General features: G+C 35.8%; 1 protein-coding gene across 4 annotated transcripts in view; it reads right to left on the minus strand.

The window, feature by feature from the left end:
- NKAIN2 (sodium/potassium transporting ATPase interacting 2) overlaps positions 1 to 26,601 on the minus strand; it is a 990,407-nt gene that overhangs the window by 758,227 nt on the left and 205,579 nt on the right. The window lies entirely within an intron of this gene.

Here is a 26,601-nt window from a genome sequence, read left to right on the forward strand (position 1 = left end):
AAATCGTTTCAGTTTTTCACCACTGAGAACGATGTTGGCTGTGGGTTTGTCATATATGGCCTTTATTATGTTGAGGTAAGTTCCCTCTGTGCCAACTTTCTGGAGGTTTTTATCATAAATATGTGATGAATTTTGTTGAAAGCTTTTTCTGCATCTATTGAGATGATCATATGGTTTTTCTCCTTCAATTTGTTAATATGGTGTATCACATTGATTGATTTGCATACATCGAAGAATCCTTGCATTCCTGGGATAAATCCCACTTGATCATGGTGTATGATCCTTTTTATGTGCTGTTGGATTCTGTTTGCTAGTATTTTATTGAGGATTTTTGCATCTATGTTCACCAGTGATATTGGCCTGTTGTTTTGTTTCTTTGTGACATCTTTGTCTGGTTTTGGTATCAGGGTGATGGTGGCCTCACAGAATGAGTTTGGGAGTGTTCCTCCCTCTGCTATATTTTGGAAGAGTTTGAGAAGGATAGGTGTTAGCTCTTCTCTAAACGTTTGATAGAATTTGCCTGTGAAGCCACCCGGTCCTGGGTTTTTGTTTGTTGGAAGATTTGTAATCACAGTCTCAATTTCAGTGCTTGTGATTGGTCTGTTTATGTTTTCTATTTCTTCCTGGTTCAGTCTTGGAAGGTTGTGCTTTTCTAAGGATTTGTCCATTTCTTCCAGATTGTCCATTTTATTGGCATAGCGTTGCTTGTAGTAATCTCTCATGATCCTTTGTATTTCTGCGGTTGTCAGTTGTTACTTCTCCTTTTTCATTTCTAATTCTATTGATGTGAGTTTTCCCCCTTTTTTTCTTGATGAGTCTGGCTAGTGGTTTATCAGTTTTGTTTATTTTCTGAAAGAACCAGCTTTTAGTTTTATTGATCTTTGCTATCATTTCTTTCATTTCTTTTTCATTTATTTCTGATCTGATCTTTATGATTTCTTTCCTTCTGCTAACTTTGAGGGTTTTTTTGTTCTTATTTCTCTAATTGCTTTAGGTGTACGGTTAGGTTGTTTGAGATGTTTCTTGTTTCTTAAGGTAGGATTGTATTGCTATCAACTTGCGTCTTAGAACTGCTTTTGCTGAATCCCATAGGTTTTGGGTCGTCGTGTTTTCATTGTCATTTGTTTCTAAGTATTTTTTGATTTCCTCTTTGATTTCTTCAGTGATCTCTTGGTTATTTACTAGTGTATTATTCAGCCTCCATGTGTTTGTATTTTTTACAGATTTTTTCCTGTAATTGATATCTAGTCTCATAGCATTGTGGTCAGAATAGATACTTGATACGATTTCAATTTTCTTAAATTTACCAACGGTTTCTTTGTACTCCAAGATATGATGTGTCCTGGAGAATGTTCCGTGAGCACTTGAGAAGAAAGTGTATTCTGTTGTTTTTGGATGGAATGTCCTATAAATATCAATTAAGTCCATCTTGTTTAATGTATCATTTAAAGTTTGTGTTTCCTTATTTATTTTCATTTTGGATGATGTCCATTGGTGAAAGTGGGGTGTTAAAGTCCCCTACTATGATTGTGTTACTGTTGATAACCCCTTTTATGGCTGATAGTATTTGCCTTATGTATTGAGGTGCTATGTTGGGTGCATAAATATTTACAATTGTTATATCTTCTTCTCGGATTGATCTGTTGATCTTTAGGTAGTGTGCTTCTTTTCTCTTGTAACAGTCTTTATTTTAAAGTCTATTTTGCCTCATATCAGAACTTCTACTCCAGCTTTCTTTTGATTTCCATTTGCATGTAATACCTTTTTCCATCCCCTCACTTTCAGTCTGTATGTGTCCCTAGGACTGAAGTGGGTCTTTTGTAGACAGCACATATATGGGTCTTGTTTTTGTATCCATTCAGCCAGTCTAAGTCTTTTGGTTGGAGCATTTAATCCATTTACATTTAAGGTAGTTATCAATATGTATGTTCCTATTACCATTTTCTTAATTGTTTGGGTTTGTTATTGTAAATCTTTTCCTTCTCTTATGTTTCCTGCCTAGAGAAGTTCCCAAGTTTGTGGATTTCATAATTATTTCCATTTAAACTCACACAAGTCTGTAATACTATATCAAAAGATCATTAAGCCATTAAGTTAAACATTGGATATTTACTGTAAGGGTCAGAGATTGATAAGGATTACTGCTCGTAACCTTTTCAAACCATAATGTATCAATTTCAAATTACAGAACACACTTTAAATATCATTTATACATTGGAATAAGCTGAAAACACATAATCACTGTCTCCATGAATCACCACTTAGCCTCATTTCTAATCCTCTGATGCAGACAAAGGTTACTAGGCTACAGTCTTTGTTTTCTATTTGATAAGCATTAAGAAATTAATTTTGAGGATTTCACTGATCTCTTATAAAAGGGCAGACACAGACTGTTTTCTAAACAAGAGAGTAAAAACTGTGTTTTCATAACCACATCTATAAAGATTTCCTCTCCCATGAATGTGTTTAATATAAACTACAATTATAAAACCAAGAAGTTCTTATCTCTATATGTTACTACATAAATTCCATAAAACCCTTCCACATTTCCATGGCAAGAGGGCATGCCATTCTTTCATTCATTCACTCATTCATTCAAACTGCATTTATTGAGCTCCGATGATATGCAAGGATGATACCAGAACAGAGAATTTTAAAAAAATGAATCAGAAACTTATTAGAATATATATTATATTAGAATATACTAGAACATACAAGAATATATATATAATATATATTCTAGCAGGATGTTTTTGACTTAAAGAAATAACAATATATAAATGTGACTCTGCCATGAAGAGAGCTTCATTAATGCAGAGAACAATTTTTTGATAAGCCCACAAAATTAACTCAGCTGGATAATTCTAGGCACAAAGGCAAAGCTTCTAACTCTTCCAAAGAATTGGAAAACCCAGTTTAGGCTGCTTGAAGGAGTCAAGGTGGGGTGAAGAGCGAAAGACTTACTTCTTTCCCTTACAGTGATGTTTATACTCAACTTCAGCTCTACTGATTAAAAGGAAGTATTCTTCTGATTTCATTCTCTACTGCAGGTAAGAAAATTCGACCCTTAACATCTTTCAGTGATAATTGGAGGATGTTGCAGAAAACACAGATCACACTGTATCATTGATCAGCACTGATCAGAACTCAGGAGAAACATTAGTACTCTGCCAAAGCAACTGACCTGCAAAGTAGGAGATCAAAAACTACCATTTAAATTCTGTCTAGGCAAATGACCTTGCTTAATGCGCAAGGAATGAGGAAAGAGCACTGAGAGAGCCTTATAAGAGCCCGGAGCCCCAGGAGTGTGCAGAAATCACAGCAAATGTGCATCCGACACAGCAGTGAGATGAATGGGTTCCAAGGGGAACTTCTGGTCTCGAGGGCTGGTCACTTAGTTCTCATAATCAAAGAAGCATCTGTATCCAAGCAGTAGCAGTTATTGAGGGTAGAACTACTTCAAATGGCAGGTCCTGAAGTAAACTGGACATTTTCTGAGATGCGAGAGCAATGAGAATGTAGCTCAGGATATCCCAATCCTTTGTCTGTGGGAACCCACTTTTTTTATATTTGAGGAATTTTACTGCCTTCTCTTGCAGGTGCCTTGGAACTTTGCTATGGTTGAAATGACTACTTTTGCTTTGCTTCTAAAGTAAATTTCATCATAAATGGTGTCTATTTAAAATACCTGGACATCTTGTGAAAGCCTACTATGTAAAAAATGAGCTGTAACTCTGCTGGTTAATTATAAAGTGGAAAAAAATCAGAATCTAAACGTTTTACAAGGAGCCCTAGAGATATTAACTTCTTCCTTTGTAATTCAAGATGCTAAGACTAAAAAATAAGTGATCTGCTAAAGATTACAGGTGACAGATAAAGGACAGAAAGCAGGGTGTTGATTGCCAATCCAAGTCTCTTTCTACAATCCCATGGCAAATCAGAGTTTTATGTCTAGAATATTTATCTATATGATGAGCAGAGAACTAGTTACATTTTCTGACTTTTGCAGTAAACTATAGGCTGTCTTATTTTCCATTTACCAGGGAAGTCAGAGTTCAATGATGTGTATGATCCACTGTTGCACAACACCCCAAAGGCACTGTCTTCAAGCGAAGGACACCTCGTTCCTTCTTATATCATCAGTGCCTGATACAGTGTCCTGTACATCCTAGATACTCAAAATAGATTTGTCTGAGAGCTGAGCATTCAAAGAATATAAGACAATCTGCTAGAAATCTTCTTTAAACTCCATAATATTTAAAAGACATAATTCTGAAGACATATGATCTCAGCTACCCTCTGGTTGTTTGGTCTGACAAGTGTTGTAGCATGTTCTAAGAGGTATTATTTTAAATATTCTCAAAATGGACCTTGACTGCCAAAAGGCTCTAGAACACCTTGTACATTGTGAGTTTATAAGCAAAGTTGGATTTTTTTCACCTTTTTAAGTGGGCTTTGAAATCTGTAGAAAATACAAATTTTAGACTAGTTGCTGTCATATAGGCTAGAATTTAGATGGTGGACAGCTGGAAAGGTTTCTAAATTAGCATGCCTTCAAATAAGTCTCCTTTAGCGATCTGCCTAATATTTTAGTAGAGGTGGGTAAAAAACATTTTTCTATTAAAAATGTTTAATTCTTCATCAAAATAAGAGAATTATTATATGTGCTAAATACATCAAAGCAAGTTATTCTATTTGGAATTAACTTCATTTCACAGGCTTTTCTCCCATTCATCCAAACTGAATGAAAAATTCCTCTCAAAAGGAGAAGTCTAATTTGCATGGATATGATTACAAAACCTTTTTCAAAATACAGTTTTTCTAGCTTTCACTTGGACACTCTAGGTATTTCAGTTCATTTTAGAAGTTCATTGTGGCTGAACAGTTTTTGAAAAGCTTAAAACTTTAGAAAATTGAGTATACAATTTATTCCTGTTAACTAGCTCTATACCATGCATAAGATTTCTGTGGGCTAAGACTGCCAATTTCAGTTGCTTGTGAGTTTTAAGGTCTCAGAATTAGTGCAAGGCGTATAGATGCACCACTAAATGAGCAGGGATAGACAAGCAGTAAATATACTCTTCAGAAATGGGTTTGGGGATTTTTTTCCCTACCATGACTGAAGTGAATATTGAAACTAATTTACATTTCCCAAGTTATGTAAAGAGTAACATGAGGAATTATAAATTAACTGAGCTTATATTTTCTAACTACTGCAGTGATGTTTTGGAGCCCAGGGCAGCAAGCAACTGGGCCACCCACCAATTCGGTTCTGTTGTCATATGCTTTAGAGCTTTAGGAACCATATGTCCAGTCAGTAGAGGTATCACTATCTCTGCCAAGTGCCATCCTTGTAAGTTTCTCTGAATATGCTCATCTCTATTCTGACTTCCAACACTGGGGCCAACAACTTGGTGAGCAGGGGCTCACTGTGTTCCCGAGCTCATAAGTAAGGGTACAAGCATATACTAGGGGACAAGGGAAGTGCTCTTCTGTTTCAATTAACACACACACTGGCCCGCTCTCATTAAGCCACAAGTGGATCCAAGCTTTCCTTTCTAGTTGTAAGCCCAATATAATCAAAGCAGTCTCTTCCATTACCACCATGGAATTTCCAAATAGCATTCACATGGTGAAAACAAAATTTCATTGATTCTAATTTATTTAGAATTGAGAAATAGCAAGAATATATTTTTTCCTGTTTGTCCAAGTGAGAAAAAGCATGGACACCTTATTATTGCAGATGATTTAACCAACTAAAAAAAGAGCCAATATTCAGAACACAAATTAGTCTTTGGGGAATCGTATCAATGAATACTTACTGATAGATAAAAAGGTAACTTAGTTTTACAAAATAAATGTATATACATATATACACACACACTTATACTTCATATATTATACTTCAATGACTTGATCTTTATCCCAATTTGAAAGATTGTGAAAGTGATGAACGTATTCATGTTGTTCTCTTTCCCTTTATATTCATTCTCCACATAGATCTGAGAGCCAACATTTCTTATTAATAGCCACAAAAATGTTATTTTATGTTGTCCAATGGAAACATTTTTTTTGCAAAACAGTCAAATGAACAAACTCAAGTCACAAATACAGGGATTTTCAACCTTTGAACTGTAATAACATCTTACTTCATTTAAGCTGGTATGAGACTAATCTACTTGAAATAATGTTTGCATTTCAAAGCAAGAAAGCAGTGCTAAAATGTTGAATTATAACAAATCCAAAAATTGTCAATAGAATAAAATTAACAAAATGTAAGTATTTGCATTTAGGTTGAGCAAACTCAATTTGGCCTCAAGTTTTCACAATTTCTGCTTATCCAACACAGTTTTAAAAGGCAGAAGTCTCCTTTATTGTTTCAGTTCCTATGCCCACAAGGCAGCGATGCTCTAACAATAGTATGAGATGATATGCAGATAATTACCATTAAAAGCATAAGCCATTCACAGTTGTTAATACTGACAGGAGTGGTGCTTACACTTATGAATCAAAGGCTAATGAAGGCACAATAGATACTGAAATAACAATAAACTAGAGTATGCTCTTATAACAGTAGCTCAATCAAAAATATATTCACATGACTTCCTGAAATGTGGCCTGTTAATGCACAATTACAAATTCACCTCCCAATTTGTGAACTATCTAAATGAATCAAAGTATACAAAATAGAGAACTGGAAATGGAATCCAGTAGTAGTGGTACAACATAGAGTGTAAGGCCTTGAACATTAGAATCAGACTCCGGTCCTTGCTGCCAGTAATTGCCTCTATGACCTTGGACAAATGTAATAACAATGTTAATATTAATAATAGTTTCTATGGCAATTACTTACTTGCATTATATCATGTGATTTTCATCTCATTAAAATAAGTACCACTTTCATACCCTTTTTAGAGATGACAACACTGAGATTAGTGATGTTAATCAATTTGTTCCTGGTAACATGGATTTATAGATTTAAACCCAGGAAGCTTAGCCCTGATACATCCATGTGCTTAACCACAAATGCCATATAGGGAGTCCCACAGTCTCTATCTGAAAACAGCTGCATCACAGATGTCTGGGGAGCAGTCAATGATGTCACGAAGCAAAGCTTAGCACAGAATTTGATGATTGGTAAATATTATATTAGCATACATTTATAAATCAGAATAGTAATAAGTAATGATAAATCAGAAATCAACAAAGATCAAAATATCTACGATACAAAAATTATGTCTGAGCTAATTCTGGCAAAGAGGAAATAGAGAAAACTCTACATTCAAAACCTATGAGCTGTAACTAAAGCAGTATACAGAAGAAAATTCATAGCCTTAAACACATTTTTAAACAAATAAGAATTAAAATAACTGTATAATGTATTCAACTTTGGAATTTTGAGAAGAACTACGAAATGAACTTCAGGAAAACAGAAGGACTATATAATAAATATAAAGGCAGAGAGTAAGATATTAGAGAACTATAAAAACATCACCTTTATGAGTATTAATGAAATTCAAAAATAAAATAGCAAATATACTCAACACAATATATTAAAAGAATAAAACATGATCAAGTGAAGCTGATTCAAGAATTTTAGGGACGATCCCCCACTAGGAAATTTGTTAATAAATGACATGTATTTAGAGGTTAGCCCTCAGCTAGGTCCTGATAAAGAGAAAAAAACAAACCTCTTTTAATGTAGGAAAAAATGCATACTTAATCCAGATCATAAACAGATGTGTGCTATATGTATATGTGTTGGAGGGGAAGGTAAGGCTGGAGATGTATATATATGTGTTTTATATACTCAAAACAAAAGCCAGAGTCATGCCTTGTGAATAATAGGAAGCCTTCCTATTACAGTAAGGATGTCCACTAATATCACAGTTGTTTAGGAAATATTGGTCACTGCAACTAGGCAACAGAAAGAAATAAAAGATAAAAAATAATGACAAACTTTTTTTTTTTGGCAGATAGTGAGTTAGGTAAATATGAAGGCTAAGAGAAAAAAATTGAAAACCTATTTTTAAAAAGATATAATTTCAGCAAAGCACAGGTTTTATAATTAACATGTGAAAAGCAATCACTTTCCTTAACTAAAGAGAAAGATTTTTCTCTACAATTGCATGCTCAATTTCTGGAAGGCACTCAACAGATATTAATTGAATAAGTAAATGAATAATTAAATATAAGCAAAACCAAAAAGTATGTCAATGATAGCAACCCCAAACAGAACATACCTAGGATTAACTTAAGAAATCCATCTAGTCTATATGAACAACTGAATAAATGACCAATATTATAGATATATTTCATATAAATATATATACATACATGCAAACATATGAGCATATAATGCAGTGCCAGTAATCAAAAAGAAATTGTTTTTGGTGTTTTTTTTCTGTAATTCCAGGAAACACTTGAAACAGACTTGATATTTGAAATAGAAGATTGTTGAGGGCTACTTGCCCTATCACATATTAGGTAATATTATAAAGCCACAATAATTAAAACAGTATGATCCTATGCTGCAATAGAACCTACATGTTGGCCTATCTACAGAGATATCTCTAGGTGCTGGTATTTCTAAGTATTATATTTTTATTTTATTGGTTATATTTAGCAACCTTGTTTGTATTTTTAAAATAAGCATGCATCAATACTTAAAAACTTTAACAGATGTTTAAAACAACTTATGAATGCCCTTTTTGTATGAGAAACAATATAAATGAGAATAAAAGGCTCTCAACTCTTATTCATAACCATGAAAGCTTGTCTGAGAGGAGACTTTGATTTCAACTTGTCAGAGATCTGAGGCAGGGAAGACAGTGCTGGTTAAACACCCTGGATTCTAAGTGCAACAACTATAAAGTATTGAACTCTTCTATTCATTTGATTTTGATGAAGCTAGAAAGTATCAATGTGTACACAGTCCTAAATAAAGGTGCCAAGATCTTATGTACTACCCATTAACATGAAATTTCCTGGGTGCATTTAAGTTATATATATATATCAAGAGAAATTGCCTCTGAATCTCTCCTCATCTAAGCCAGTTATAGCATAGAAACTAACTATAAACGAAATTCATAGGGGTGTGTGTGTGTGTGTGTGTGTGTGTGTGTGTGTGTGTGAAGAGGAGGAGAGTGTGGGGAAGGAGGAGAGGGAGGAGGGAGAGTAGAAAATTCATTATTAATATGTTCTGGATTTGGGGTCCACCAGTGATTTTACCTCAAATCTTACAGTATAAAATATAAAGTTATTAAATTTGCCAATACTTAGATCCATCATTCTTGGGTCTCATATTTCCTTTTGAGAGTATGTAGTTTAAGTATCCTGGTCAGTTCCAAGTGGAAGTTAGTCTATAATGACCAAAAATCAAGTAAAAATGAAACTTCTCCATCAGCTGAATTGTGATCTATTTCACTAAAGTACCCACCATATTTCAGCCTCACCTAACTTAATGTGAAATTTGTGGTAAGCTTGGTTGATTAAGATCAAAAAGAAAAGAGATCTCTTAAAATCCCATTTTCACTGTTCTCAATTCAAGCAAGCACATGATTCTTGTTCCTTCAGGCGACACACTCAAAGAATCAGGCCTCACCAGACAACTCAGGGAAATCATATGACCCTGACTTTTACAAAATACTTTAAAGTACCTCCATATGGTCCTTCTAACTTCTACTCAGTAGGGGACCTTTCATATACTGCCACGCTCCTTGAACACAGGGTTCATGCCAGTTGCTTCCCTTTGTTGTACTACCACTGTTCTTAGACCTTTAAGGTTTACTTTTGCTCCCATCACTCTACAGGTATTTACTCATCTTATCATAATCCCAGAAAATTATAGAATTCCAAAATCCAGTTGACTATTCTAGTCTTTGGATAAATGTTACTATAGTGTGACATCCAAGGATCAACAAAGCCTTTAAGTAAGATCATACAGTTTCCAAATCTGCCTCAAGATGCTCTTTGGGTGCACTCAGGAGGTAATACTGGTTTAATCTGATTTCATTCCATGATTAAATTTAATGTGTTAGAATTTTTTTTCAGAAGGAGACAACTTCTAAGAAATACCAAATTACACAAGTTTTCAGGAGCCAGTAACTACTGGGACTCAGAAAAAATGGCATCCATGAAATATTATGAAAGCAAAATTCATTGGTGCTAACTTATGACATTTGAGAAGAGAAAAACAATTGACTTATATTGTCACTGGAAAGATTAACCTCCAAATTTTTCCATGTCAGAAGTCATTAAAAGAACCAAAAAAAAAAATTAAAAATTAAGCCTCCTTCTTTAGGTAATAATACAGCAAAAAGTTTCCAAATTTCCTGAGTTTTGGGACTCTACTTATATCATTCTGTGTCTCTCCCTGCTGATTATTTCTCTCTTCCATTGTATCAAGGGCTAAACTGCTCTTTTGCCTTTTGGAAGTGAGCACAGCCTCCCTTATCATCACTATGTGGGCGCACCTGTCCCTGCATGGCTGCAGGAGAGTTAACCAGCCCAGGTAGACAGGTCCACCGTAGGGAAGGGAGCATATTCTAACTTGAAAGGACCAGACATAGGCTTGTCAATTCTAACCTGACTAGTGTTCTCTCAGGAATACTGAGTTGCAAGATAAAAACGAAGCTTTGATAATCCAAATGCACTTTGATAGAACATCAACTGAATTTAGCACTGAAGAGCAACATTTTTAAGGTTCTAAATTTTAGCTGGAGGCAGAGGGAATACCAGAAGGAAAATAAATGAAAGGGGCTCACTACTTCAAAAGCTAATCTTTGTAATGCTTTTATTAGCAATTTAAAAAAAACACATACACACTTTTGAAGTAGAAAAGAAACGATTTTGATGCCTGATTGCTCTGGGGTATAGCTTAACTTCCCAGTCTTTCAAAAACAGGCAAGGTCAGGAATTTCTTTTACTGCTGTTGAGCTTGTAAAATATTTTGTTGGTAAAGGAACCAAAATAGATATATATATATATAAGAAATTAGTTGATGAATTGCTCATTTAGTTCCTGCAATAAAAGATAAGTATCCGTTGTATTCAGAGTGAAAAAGATTCTTCTTTCTAAAGAAACTGCTCCCTTAGGCTGGATGTAAAGGCATATATTTTCACTCTTAAACAAACACTATAAAAATATTTAGACTAGACTGTAGAGAAGTTGTAGTGGGACTGGTAACTAGGAGAATCTACAATCAATCTCCCTTAAACCTAAGCAAGGGGGAAAGGGGAGGAAAACAAGTGAAAATACCGTTAGCTGAGTCTAATGGGAAAATATGTGTTTCAAACCAAAGTACATAACTCAAAGGCCATGCAAGTCTGTAAACAGGAGGATAACAGGTAAAGTCAAGATCATGTTTGCAACATCTATACTCTAAGAGATTTCCTACCTGAAGATCTGGCCTTAAGAAAACTCCTTCCTGCCAGATACAATGTGGGTTTTGTGGTTATCGGATCAATGATATAAGGATATAACATGTGGTCTGAGGTATAATAGAGAATTCCTAATTACACAGTATCCACATAATATCAGTCTTAAGAGACAATAACCATTATTTATTCTTTCAGTACCAAGTACTTCTAAGCTGTTTTTACATCATCACAAGGACATGCATTTCAAAATGCATTTCCAGCACCCTTGTTATTTTCCCTCCAATATTGCCATGACATACTCTTGGTCGACAAATTGCTTTTGGATTCTTGGCCCGTCCCTCTCTGCTCTCAGAAGGGGAACCCCACACATTATTTCCACTTCACAAGAAATACTAAAATACAGTGTTTCCAGTCTTGATAAATACCATCAAAGATATGGTCTTGAATTTCTTGTGCACAATGTTAGATAAAAATCTTCTACTAATTACTTAAAAGTACAGCAGGGTTTGAATGGTGGCAAAAGGGATATAGGACATTTGGGGCAGAAGCAGCATGAATCAACTGCGTAATTGAGAATGATGATAAGAACACTAGCTAGTAGTTATTAAGCACTTTTGTGCATCTGCCACTATTATTTAGACCAAGTCACAGATAAAGCAAAAGGACATATGGATGAAGCCCCTTGCACAGAATCACATAGTAAGTGGGGTGTCTAGACAAGAGGAGCACACGTATCTGAAGAAATAAGATACAGGGAAAATGGAGGAGAGCTAGGAATTATTTTGAGGGGAGTTGATGCAGGGGCCCAAATGCCAAAAGAAGATGAAGATCATATATACTTTTATTCTACAAGTATTAGAGATATTGAAGGTCTGCTTAAGCGAGCTGAGGAAACAGGTATTCCTGAAGACCAATTTGCTATAACTACAAAACATGCTATAATGTAATATCAGGGCTTTCTGAGCTCATGTGCAATGCTCTTAGACCCATAATGTAAACATTTAACTGTTTATGCTCAGATTACAGGTTTGGTTTGGGAAAGATCAAATCCTCATGTGTGAACCATTTCACAGCACTCTCTCACTTCAGGTTTTATTACTGTCTCTTTTTCTTGCATTTCTGTAGATTTGAATCACAAAGATTTGTGGTAATGCACCACAAGATGTTCATCTTTACGTATTTGCCATTACTATTGGGAGTCCAATCATGCTATCAGAAAGTCAGCTTTTCTCAGAGGAAATACATTGGATATAGACTCTCCCAGGCCTCTCTCTGAACAGCAGTGATTAGAAAAAGGGGCCCTGAGAATGTGACTGTGGCGGACTTTAACACAAACCCTCAAACAACTCCTAGAAAACTCAAATCATCATATGATAATGGGTAATACCATTATCAAAAAAGAATACATAATACATGCTGTTAATTATCAAAACACAAATTTCAAACTTCAGTTGTGAAAAAAATATTTTCCTTTTGGATTGTAAGCATAATACTCTTTATCTCAAGAAATATTTTTATTACTACTATATCAACAGAGAGCCATATGTAATTAAACTAGAAAAATATGTTCTTCCCCGTTAATATTACTTTTAGAAATTCCACAACAGCCATTAGACAATCAAAAGTAGCAATGCTTGACTCAGGAAACGTGTCTTTGATATGCAAACTAACCAACAGAGAACCATACCTCCTCTGTTCCCTGCACCCTAGGAGGCAACATTCCTTTGTCTTAATCATCCCAGGGCCAGGCACTAAGCAACTAGGGACCACCCTTATATAGCCTACTGAAATTATTCAAACAAGCCAATCCTTAGTCAGTTACCCTGCCCTGTCTTACCTTTCCTGCGTAAACGCTAATAAAGGCTCTAGCCTAAACCTATTGCTTTATCCTGTTTCTGCTTCCTGACCAAAACCTGATGTTCCTCCTGTGACCCTACGCTTGGAGCTGCACCTCTTGTTTCTAGGGCAACTATGAGTAACATTAAGTTACTTTCAATGCAAAAAAAAAAAAAAAAATAGCAATGCTAAAGCCATTTTACAAGAAGACTATGCATTCACAGTTGCATTATTCCTGTTTCCCTGACAACCTGCCAGCATTCATGACCCAACCAAATTCCCAACAGTGTTACAGAACAGGCTTTTAATAATGCAAAAGGGCTTTCTTTCTTCTGATGGGATGATGTTCTCCTAGTGAAAATGGAATCAGCCATTAACAATCTGTTCATCAGTTTTCCTTTCAATGTCCCAAATGTGATTTAACCTTTGTTAAGCAGTTCTCAGATTATTTTACACTGGATGCTAGTTAGGAAGTACATTTATAACCGTGATACAATTGACGTCCAAGGGCTCTGAATAAGCAGCTGCTTAAAACACAATGGTTGGCCTTCTTCCACCTACTTGTATATCACTAATTTATTTTAAATATCTTTTAAGTGTTATAACTAACATGAGAAGAGCAAAATGATCTTTACCGAGATATATTCTAACAGGTTTTTCAAAACTTAACTGGTTTTTACGTAATCATTGAAGTTATATTAAGGCATTGATGCGACACATTTAACTCTACATAATAGAACACTCAACTTCATCCTTTTTCAAGTCCCTGAAACCAGACACTATGCTATCTCCTGTATACTTGTAAATGGCTAATGCTGCAGGTGATTTCCAATGTTTTTTAACTTTTTATATCGTGAATCACTTCCCTCTTTATTCTCTACATTGTTGATAAAAGAATGAGAAACATGCTTTCCTTTGACGCAGGATTTTATATTAAAGAGTGTCTATCATGCCAGCAATAGGCAAAGTGGTTCAGTTTACTAAAACATGTAGGCTGTGTGTTGTTAATCAATGACATTTTATTGATTTTTTTTTTCTAGAGAAAAACTAACACAAAGTATTATATACAAAAATAGGGCACTAGGCAAACAGTCATTACCTGAAAGGAAGTATTTTTATACTATTGCTGCATAACCTTCATTGGTTTGTAGCCATGACAATACAATGAAGGAATAGCTAAACAGACATGTTTCAGAAAAAACAATCTTGCCTCTGAGTGTTCTATTATAAGATTTTATTATTTTTTAATTGGGAAAATCAAATGATGTTAAAAATGTTATTATTTCACTATTACACCAATATGGCAACACTGATCATTTTTATATTGCTGTGCAGTCCCCACCCTTAAATTTAAAAAATAGTGCCTTTCACCCTAGGCTTTTAATAAAGGCTCCAAAATGAATGATTTATTTACCTACCTACCTACTTTATCAAATAGTAAAAATGACAACAACAAACTAAAGGTATATAAGAAGATACTACTTTCAGTAGATGAAATTTTAGAACTCGAGGCAGATAATCATCAATCTCTTCCTAAAGACCCTTAAAAAGATGGGATCAACACGCTATTTAGGCAGATTAGTGAAGATCATAGTGGAATGATTACTTCCTGGCTCTCTCTTGTTGTACTGAAATATATCTACCAGTATAGTCATACGGGTCACCTAGAATCCTAAATATTTGGCATTATATTTGTGCTTCATGAGTCTTTGTTACTATCTGTAAATCCATCCACAGCTACCTCCGTACCACCTCCACTCTCACCACAACCCTCAGACATAGTGCAGCTTCATCTTTTGTTTTCATTTCTTCCAGAAGAAGACTGTAGAAGTGCTGGTTCTTTTCACTCTGGCCCTCCCTCTGTCAGCTCTGTCACCACACACACTAGAGAACCTGGCCGGTTCCTCCTGAGGAATGAGAGTCCCCCAACTAGAAACAGTGCAAGAATCATTGTGTGGTTAACAATCAAGGAAAGGGAACAGGGGGCTCTTCTCCATTTTGGGTCCTAGTAGCATTGACCTCCACTTCAGTTCAGTTGAACAAAGATTTACTGAACACTTACTAAGTTGGCTCCAAAGATGCAGAACAACAGGAGAGTACGTCCATGCACTCCAGGGACATCCTGTATAATATCTGTGAAGTTCTCTGCCCTAAAGCTAATTCTCACAGCTAACAGTTATATTTTAGTTGGCATCCCATCTTGAGATCAGTTTCTAAAGAACGCACACTTGGTACACAAAGACAAAATTATCCTTGTAAATTCCTTAAATCATCCACGAAATCCAGTATACAACATCTTGCACACCATCACTGTCCTAATGATTTTGCATTCAACATTTTGAGAACCACTGAGTAAGACCAGGAAGCAACGAAAACAAGTTTTGTGAAAACAACTGGATTGTCAGCAGTCTCTTAATATTAAATTATTAAATGAATGGGGAGACAGAAGATTTTAAAGAATCCCTATTTGCCTGCACGTTTGATCAATTCTACTTTAATATAAAAATCTCATTTCTTTAAACAAAGGTTGATTTTGTTTTTCTGAGGTTTCAAATATGACAATATACCTAAAAGCACCTAAGTTAACATCTGGCACACAGTATGTACCAACAAATGTTTGCTGGCTGTGAACTAAATCTTTATTTGATCTACAACTTTGAAAAATATGAAGAACTGGCCATGTGCTTCCCTGTCTTTCCAAACTGGTATCACTTACTGTGACTCCATGTACTAACCATCACTCTCTCAGGCTCTTGAACACTGACTGGATAAGACAGGTCAGGTCGCATTTCACCCCTCACCGGGGGTTAGATTCTAAAATTGGCACCTTAACTTACATGTATGATGCAACCTACTGTGAGAAAAAAAAAAAAAGCCAGATTCAGAGGTTCAGAGAAGATGATTTTATTAGGTTAGACTGAGACCTCAGAGGAGGTTTCATAGAGCTGATGAGGCATATATAGAATCATAAAAGATGTATTAAGTCAGATTGGCCAAATAGGACAGGGCGTTCTAGATAAGATACAGTTAGGTGAGAATTGGATCATGAGGGCTCTTTGTTCTATGCTAAGGAGATTGACCTTTATTTTACAGGTACTGGGGAGGCATTTAAAGATTTTGATTAGGTGAATGTCATGGTTGTATTTTCATTTCAGATATATTTTTGTTTACCTGAAGTGAGAAGTGTAAGGGCAATAGAATGAGAAGTTGAGAGACTAGTTAGGAGGTTATAAACCTTGACAGGGCAGTGGGGACAAGAAATGGAAAGGGGGAACAGAGTGAAGCTCTGGAGCTCATCTGAAAATTGACAGCTGATTCAGCTGACCTGAAGATGTGTGAGAGTGATGGCCAATACCTGTCTCCTGCAAACCAGGAGGATTTGACTGGTTGAGGATGGGATTCTCTGAAAGGCAGACTAGAGGAGGGATAAATGTCACAGGAGTTTCCTGGGGGTTATCTGAGAAGATATGGCCACCAGGAACTTTGACATACAAGACTAAATAAATGTCACAGAGGAGGCTAAGGTAGGGGGTATATAGACTTAAGAATCTTCAAACTCTGAGTAATAATGAAAACAGAGATTGACAGACATCTAGAAAGTGAGATCCACAGTGGGTCAAAGGCTTCCCAGAGAAGCAACTTTAAGGAGTGGGCAGCTCATAAGTCGTCAGAAGAGAAGCAGGAAGAGAAACAGAAAGGACAGTAGGAAGGAGCTGAGGAAGAGAGTTTCATGGACAAATGCAGTGGCAGAAAGGTAAGAGCTGAATGGCAGGATGGCCTCAGGTTGACCTGAAACCGCAGCACAGTTGCACTAGGGCACTGGACACAGAAGGTGGGCCACACTGGCCCAAGCAGTGAGTATGAAGTGAGGAGGCTGGGAGAGCTAGTGTAGATGCTCCTTCAAGCAGCTGAGCTAAGGAAGGGAGAGATTAATGGACAGTATCCGAAGTACAAGGGTGCTCAGTGTTTAGTTTTGTTTCAGGAAGAGAATGTTTAACATGTTTACAGAAAAGGGACATGAAACAGCCTTTTCTGATAAATAGTGCAACACTGATCAGTAGTGACTGCCTGAACACAAGGTCAAGAACAACTGTGACACCTGTATGGTTCAGAGGGGAAAGAAAGCAGTGACTAATGATGAGTGCCTGCTACAAGCAGGAGAGGGGGGTAGTGGCACAGATGCCCTGGATTTGCCCTTCCTTTACAAGCTTACTCCAAATGACTAGGGTTATTCACAGATGAGACGCACTTTGTACATATTGGTAAATGTTACAGCTTTCTAATTATAAAGGGAAAGGGAAGAAAAAGGTAGTCTTTGTAAGGAGTTACTGGGAACAGTCAACTGAGTTACTAAAGAAATAAGCTTCCCTAGGATCCACTAAATTGGTTATGAGAATGTTAGAGAAACACAAACATGAAGGCATTATTTTCCCAATTAACGATACATTTGAGGGACTGACCTTAAAAAAAAAGGTAAAATGAAAAAAAGATGACACTCATTTATATGTTGCTTCGCATCCTGACTTTGTGGCTAAGAACCTGGGGAGAGGGTTCTCTTTGCTGTGTGACATCACCATTTCCCCAGAGTTGTGAATACTTTGGGTTGAGACAAGAACAGATCTTCAGGTATCACAGATCTGAATGTCCGATTGCATCTATTGCCTGCCCTAGCCAATCAATACTTCTTAGGATCTGTGAGGCAAGCACAGGAAAAAATAATGGCTACCTCAAATCCTTAACCTCAGAAACAAACAGAAGAAAACAAACAGAAACAAACAAACAGAGAAAAATGGGTGTTAGTAAGTTGGAAGCAAAATCCCTACCAAAAAATTGGCCTTGGATTAGTTAAAGCAAAACCCATTTCCTGTACTCTAGATCTTCTATACACAGATTCAAGACAGCTCATCCTGAACACGGGCCATTTAGAAAATGGACACATACAAGTAATGAATCATAAAATATACTTGAGTAATTAGGAAAAGCACTATGTTGAAATGGCAGAGTTGTGATTTTTCTAAATGTTCATAGTGATTGTCTAATAATCATGTATAACATCATATAAACAATTGATCATCTTAAAGCCTGTTTTTTCTAAAATTGATCATTTGAGTATAAAAATAAGTCAATGGATGTATATTAAACAAGTCCACATGTTATTCATATATCTCCTTGCATTAATTTGTTAAATGTTTAATTTTTCCTCTTCCTTATTTTTAAAAGATGCACTCTCCAGCACAAGAGGACTTGTTTCAACTGTGCAACACAGTAGTGGGAGACGCCCACGTTGAGCAGGTGGGTTTTCTACAGTTCACTCTGTGCATTCTAATTCATTACATATCATTTTATAAAAGCCACACGATAGTGTTAAAATGTAAGGGATCTACATGTATGAACTATCATATCTAGTAAACTTTTTGAGGGCTAACCTGATAAGCTGGATTTAATATACATATTAAATGATGTATTTATTACTTCCTGAATCAGGGGAATATAACCTACTGACTGAAACAATTGATACATCATGCTAAAAAAAAAAAAAAAATCAAAACTGGAAACTCATCTCTTACACCAAAAGTAACCTGGACAGTGTCTGAGTGCAGGACATAGTTTCTCTCATCAACAAATCATCACTATCCCATTTTTAAAAACTAATTGTATCCCATAATCTCATTTTTTTTACATCTTTATTGGAGTATAATTGCTTTACAATGGTGTGTTAGTTTCTGCTGTATAACAAAGTGAAACAGCTATACGTATACATATATCCCCATATCCCCTCCCTCTTGAGCCTCCCTCCCACCCTCCCTATCCCACCCCTCTAGGTGGACACAAAGCACTGAGCTGATCTCCCTGTGCTATGCAACTGCTTCTCACTAGTCAGCTATTTTACATTTGGTAGTGTATATATGTCCATGCTACTCTCTAACTTCCTCCTAGCTTACCCATTCCCTCCCCATTTCCTCAAGTCCATTCTCTACATCTGTGTCTTTTTCTTCAGAAACATTTTTTTTTTTTAGATTACATATATATGTGTTAGCATATGCTATTTGTTTTTCTCCTTCTGACTTACTTCACTCTATATGACAGACTCTAGATCTATCCGCCTCACTACAAATAACTCAATTTTGTTTCCTTTTATGGCTGAGTAATATTCTGTTGTATATATGTGCCATATCTTCTTTATCCATTCATCTGTCGATGGACACTTAGGTTGCGTTCATGTCCTAGCTACTGTAAATAGTGCTGCAGTGAACATTGTGGTACATGACTCTATTTGAATTACGGTTTTCTCAAGATATATGCCCAGTAGTGGGATTGCTGGGTCATATGGTAGTTCTATTTTTAGTTTTTTAAGGAACCTCCATACTGTTCTCCATAGTGGCTGTACCAATTCACATTCCCACCAACAGTGCAAGAGGGTTCCCTTTTCTCCACACCCTCTCCAGCATTTATTGTTTGTAGATTTTTTTGATGATGGCCATTCTGACTGGTGTGAGGTGATACCTCATTGTAATTTTGATTCGCATTTCTCTAATGATTAGTGATGTTGAGCATCCTTTCATGTGTTTGTTGGCAATCTGTATATTTTCTTTGGAGAAATGTCTATTTAGGTCTTCTGCCCATTTTTGGATTGGGTTGTTTGTTTTTTGGACTTTGAGCTGCATGAGCTGCTTGCATATTTTAGAGATTAATCCTTTGTCAGTTGCTTTGTTTGCAAATATTTTCTCCCATTCTGAGGGTTGTCTTTTCATCTTGTTTATGGTTTCCTTTGCTGTGCAAAAGCTTTTAAGTTTCATTAGGTCCCATTTGTTTATTTTTTTTATTTCCCTTTCTCTAGGAGGTGGGTCAAAAAGGATCTTGCTGTGATTTATGTCATAGACTGTTCTGCCTATGTTTTCCTCTAAGAGTTTGATAGTGTCTGGCCTTACATTTAGGTCTTTAATCCATTTTGAGTTTATTTTTGTGTATGGTGTTAGGGAGTGTTCTAATTTCATTCTCTTACATGTAGCTGTCCAATTTTCTCAGCAGCACTTACTGAAGAGGCTGTCTTTTCTCCATTGTATATTCTTGCCTCCTTTATCAGAGATAAGGTAACCACAGGTGCGTGGGTTTATCTCTGAGCTTTCTATCCTGTTCCATTTATCTATATTTCTGTTTTTATGCCAGTACCATACTGTCTTGATTATTGTAGGTTTGTAGTATATTTTGAAGTCGGGGAGCCTGATTCTGATGAACATAGATGCAAAAATCCTCAAAGTACTAACAAGCAGAATCCAACAGCACATTAAAAGCATCATACACCATGAACAAGTGGGGTTTATCCCAGGAATGCAAGGATTCTTCAATATATGCAAATCAATCATTGTGATACACCGTATTAACAAATTGAAGGATAAAAATCATATGATCATCTCAATAGATGCAGAAAAACTTCTGACCAAATTCAATACCAATTTATAATAAAAACCCTCCAGAAAGTAGGCATAGAGGGAACTTACCTCAACATAATAAAGGCCATATATGACAAACCCACAGCCAACATCGATCTCAATGGTGAAAAATTAAAACCATTTCCACTAAGATCAGGAAGAAGACAAGGTTGCCCACTCTCACCACTATTATTCAACATAGTTTTGGAAGTTTCAGCCACAGCCATCAGAGAAGAAAAAGGAATCCAAATTAGAAAAGAAGAAGTAAAACTCTCACTGTTTGCAGATGACATGATACTATATATAGAGAATCCTGAAGATGCTACCAGAAAACTACTAGAGCTAATCAATGAATTTGGTAAAGCAGCAGGATACAAAATTAATACACAGAAATCTCTTGCATTCCTATATAATAATGATGAAAAATCTGAAACAGAAATTATGGAAACACTCTCATTTACCACTGCAACAAAAAATAATAAAATACCTAGGAATAAACCTACCTAAGGAGACAAAAGACCTGTATGCAGAGAATTATAATACCCTGATGAAAGAAATTTAAAATGATGCACACAGATGGAGAGATATACCATGTTCTTGGATTGGAAGTATCAATATTGTGAAAATGACTATACCACCCAAAGCAATCTACAGATTCAATGCAATCCCCACCAAACTACCAATGGCATTTTTCACAGAACTAGAACAAAAAAGTTCACAATTTGTAGGGAAACACAAAAGACCCCAAAGAGCCAAAGTCATCTTGAGAAACAAAGACGGAGCTGGAGGAATCAGGCTCCCTGACTTCAGACTATGCTACATAATCTCATTTTTATTTTTTAATTTGAAACACATTTTAATTGTTTCCTAGCAATTCTTAACGATATCTATGTGTTCTACTGCACCCCTCCCTAAACATTAATTTCAGATCGCTTTTCTGTATCGATTCTTTCCTCTCCTTATCTCATGCGGTACTCTATTAATAGAGCTTGCTTCTAAACTCTAGAAACCACATTTGTTCATTTTTCTCAATAATGCCTAGCCCAAATCTCTTAACTATTTGGCTTTACATCCTGGAACTTCTCACTTTCAAAACTGTGATTTAAACATACAAGTATCGTTTTTGAGCCACACAGTGCTTGGCAAAATGGTATTTTAGCAGAGGTAATGAAGAAAATGTAAAGTTAATCTATCCTGCAACAATGAGAAAATCTCTAGAATCTCAAATTCTTTTCAGTATATTTTTACTGATAACACCAACCTTAAATAACATAACGATGATGTGTTATTAACATCAGTAAGTTAACATTTCAGAGATATGTATGTTGCCATAAAAATGAACAAAGTACATTTTCAAAAAAAAGTTAAGGCGCCGAGTAAGAGGATTTAGCAGCTGCAGGGAAGAAGGGGATTACCGAATCAATAAAGTAGAATATGCAGGATGCCAACAAACTGGGAAAAGTGTGAACTGAAGGAGTCTTTAGGAAAATGTGAGCCATAGAGGAGAGATAGGAAAGCAAGAGATCATACTATCATTTGGCATATAGTTATGTATGTGCGTATGCATGTATACACACACACAGGTTACATGATATACACACATCATATAATACACATGTATATGTACTGTACATTATACACATACATTACACACACGTAATACATACACGCTTTACATGATACACATACATATATATATATACATGCGTGTGTATACATACACATATATTTTACCTAAAAAATTACAAATATACACGTTTGTATGTATGGGCAGCAGAGCCCATACACCTGCAGCAGGTGTAATAAATGTGACTGTGTGTTTCCCTTACAAACTTTCCTGCCCTACAAACCTCCCCACTGCTTCCAGGAATTCATGCAAGGCACTCGCCCTCTGAAGACTGTGGGAGGGCAAGGGAAAGAAAGGATGGGCAAATTAGCTATAATTGGATCTTATTAACTTAGTCATTTAAATTGCTAATCTGTTTCCAAGTAGGCTCATTTGTAGATAACTCATCTTTAGCTGACTGAACTTGGCTTTTCTAACCCGTGCTTTTAATTGGAAAAGGAGAATAAGTTGTCATTTATCCTTATTTTACTTCATTTCGAAAATAAATAAATGGTCAAAAATGTCAAAAACCACTAGAATTTGGAACTCATTTTTTTTAATATCTACACAGTTAAGGAGTATGATCATGAAATGACTAGATTTTACATGTGTTCAATTAACTTAGAATCTCATGTAAATCTAGATGATGTAATTAAAGGCAGTAAAAAATGGGGGGAGGGAGGGAATTCCTGAATTAATGTCTCAGCAAAGGCATACAAAATATGCCTTTATAGCAAACCTATAAGGTAAAAAAATGTAAAAATTTTTTTCTTTTTAAAACAAATCTTCATATCATTTCAACACATATTCAAATGCCAAATCATTATGTTGTGCACCTGAAACTAATATGCTGTATATCAATTATACTTCAGTTAAAAAAAAATAAACCTTTATGTAATTCAAAATTCCATAGAGGGCTTCCCTGGTGGCGCAGTGGTTGAGAGTCCGCCTGCCGCTGCAGGCGACAGAGGTTCGTGCCCCGGTCCAGGAGGATCCCGCATGCCGCAGAGTGGCTGGGCTCGTGAGCCACGGCCGCTGGGCCTGCGCGTCCAGAGCCTGTGCTCCGCAGCGGGAAAAGCCACAACGGTGAGAGGCCCGCGTACCGCAAAAAAAAAAAAAAAAAAAAAAAAAAAAATTCCATAGGAAATGTAAACTAAGTGAGTATACAAATTGCATTTCTTTCTGGGTCACTTTTAGAAGAGAAAATTGCTGATGATTTGAGAGGATAATACTCACAGCATATAATATTGATTTATTAAGAAATGTAATATGGGAAATTTATGTTAAACAAATTGAAATGACATAAAATATATAATTTGGACTAGACTTTAAGCTTATGAGAGGAAACATTGTTTTTTGGTTTTTTTTTTTTAATGCCTTATCTTCGGGACTTAAACTGTATCCAGAATATAGTAGGTGCTCAACAAATACTGGCTGAATGAATACATTTAATTCGTTAACTCATTTAATAGTCAATACAAGATAAATGTTTTTATGTTGGTTCTTATTTTCCTTCAAAAGATTTAATACTGACTTTACATAACAATATAATATATACCAAATCCTATCCTGAAACATATAGAAGTTGGGGCAGGAAACTCAGTTTTTATGTTACTTCTACTTTAGCCTATTCTGAAGATGCAAACACACAAAAGTTAGGACGCCAGGGAGAGTTGTCCCTGATCTCCAATTCTGGATAACTTACACAGGGAGAAATGATGCTAAGAGAATGGATCCAATAAAAGTTTCAAAACTCTATTCTAATATTGATATGCAAAGGACACTGAGCAATGATATTATATCCATTAATTTTGGCAGGAAGAATATTTCTCCTTCACCAAGAGTGAGTGACCCATTTTCACACTGGCTTTTGCAAACACAAAGAGTAAGTATAGACAGCCTAGGTACAGATGTATACTTCACAGGATCTCAGGGGAAAGAAATATCCTCTCTGCTTCCTGCTGCCTTCTCTGTTTGAATATCATGAAGAGGAACAGAGAGATCACTCAAAGTACTGATATTATTTCAAGCTGAAGTGAATAACAGTATTAAAGAGAATGACTCAATAAGCAATAAGATATCTATCTTCTACAGCAGCTAGACCATTCAAGTTCACTAATAAAAAAGGCACTAATAAATCATATTTTATTAGCTTCCATTGAACATTGTTTTTCATCAGAGTGACTTTCTAGATATAGTATCTCTAATATGAGATTACAGTTCCCTCCAAATAGACACCCTGATATTGAAATGGATCTAAAGTCTTTATCCTTTCTATAAGATGATCCATGATCACCTATAAGATGACCCATTTTACTAAAATACCCTTTGTTCCCCCTACAAAAATGATGGCATTAGGTAAAAGGTGACCAAGACGAGTTTATTACTCTGGAAAACAGACTCATAAGGACTTAGAAAAAAACCTTCCATTTTCAAACCTGACAATGTAAACTGACCTTCAAGATCAAAAACGAAGAAGACGAAAAAAAAATTCAGAGATTTTCATGATTCAAATGCCAAAAAATATTTACCTCAATATGCTTTCTTTTCACCTCCATAGTGAGGGAGACAGGAATTACGCTCTGAAAACATCAAGGCAATTTCACTTTAATATCACATTGTAAAAGCATAAAAATGTAAAAGTATAAAAGTGTAAAATATCACATTGTAGTATTTGTAATATTCCCATTGAAGTGGGAATGTTAAGACAAAAGCTCATGCCACTAATTGGTTACATTTTATGATGAGAAACTGTACCAGAGAGGGTAGGTATGATGTTTTGACAGGCATGTTGAAAGTCTAGCAGTGTCATTTAACTGATAAAAGCACTGGGCATCTGCAGCAGTACAGACCTGGATTCAAATACTGGCTCCAATGTGTACCTTAGGCAGGCAAATTAATTAAGACCTCTGATTTTTGGTCATTTAATTTGTAAAATAGAAATAATAAAAGAACCAACCTCACACAGATGCTGTAGGGACTATAACAGAAAAGGTATGTGAAGAATTTTAAACTATACCTGGAACAAAACATGCGATTAAGTTATCTCTATAGTGAAATGCAAATCAAAACTACAAATGAGATATCACCTCACACCAGTCAGAATGGCCATCATCAAAAAATCTACAAAGAATAAATGCTGGAGAGGGTGCGGAGACAAGGGAACCCTCCTACACTGTTGGTGGGAATGTAAATTGGTGCAGGCACTACGGAAAACAGTATGGAGGTTCCTCAGAAAACTAAAAATAGAGCTACCATGTGATCCTGCAATCCCACTCCTGGGTATATATCCAGAGAAAACCATAATTCGAAAAGATACACGCACCCCAATGTTCACTGCAGCACTATTTCCAATAGACAGGACATGGAAGCAAACTAAATGTCCATCAACAGAGGAATGGATAAAGAAGATGTAGTACATATATACAATGGAGTACTACTCAGCCATAAAAAAGAACAAAATAATGCCATTTGCAGCAACATGGATGGACCTAGAGATTGTCATACTGAGTGAAGTAAGGCAGACAGAGAAGGACAAATATCATATGATATTGCTTCTATGTGGAATCTGAAAAAAGGGTACAAATGAACTTATCCACAAAACAGAAACAGTTACAGATGTAGAAAACTTACGGTTACCAGGGGGTAAGGAGGGAGGGACAAATTGGGAGGTTGGGATTGACATATACACACTACTATATATAAAATAGAAAACTAATAAGGACCTGCTGTATAGCACAGGGAACACTACTCAATACTCTGTAATGGCCTCTATGGGAAAAGAATCTAAATAAGAGTGGATATATGTTTATGTATATGTATAACTGATTCACTTGGCTGTACACCTGAAACTAACACAACATTGTAAGTCGACTACACCCCAATAAAAATTAAAAGAAGAAAAAGTCGTCTCTATGGTTGAATGATGGTTGTGGCTGTTGCTGAGGTGCCTAGTATGCAGAGAGAAGAGGTCTGTGGTCCAGGGAAGTAGCCTCAGAAAGCAATAGTATCTAAAGGAAGAAAGCTGAGCAAAGCAATTTATTCCAATGCCAACTTAAAAATATAATTTCAGCTTCTTAAAACTGATTAACATTGTGTACTGTGGCATGAATTCATACAGCAATCTATACAGTATTTTGACCAAACACTGATCACTGCTTCTGGGGGGAAAGCATGCACTAAACTGCCAAGTTAATCAAGGTTCAAACACTGCATATAAATAGATTTTTATTTTTTTAATTTCAGCAAGTCAATTATGTTTATAATTAACTAGTTCTTGACAGTACAATGCCTTGAAGCTTTAACAAATTTCCTCAAGGCTTTTAATTTTGCAATTTTTTCAACAAAA

Source organism: Delphinus delphis, chromosome 14, assembly GCF_949987515.2.
Source record: "Delphinus delphis chromosome 14, mDelDel1.2, whole genome shotgun sequence".
In the NCBI taxonomy this organism is placed as follows: domain Eukaryota; kingdom Metazoa; phylum Chordata; class Mammalia; order Artiodactyla; family Delphinidae; genus Delphinus; species Delphinus delphis.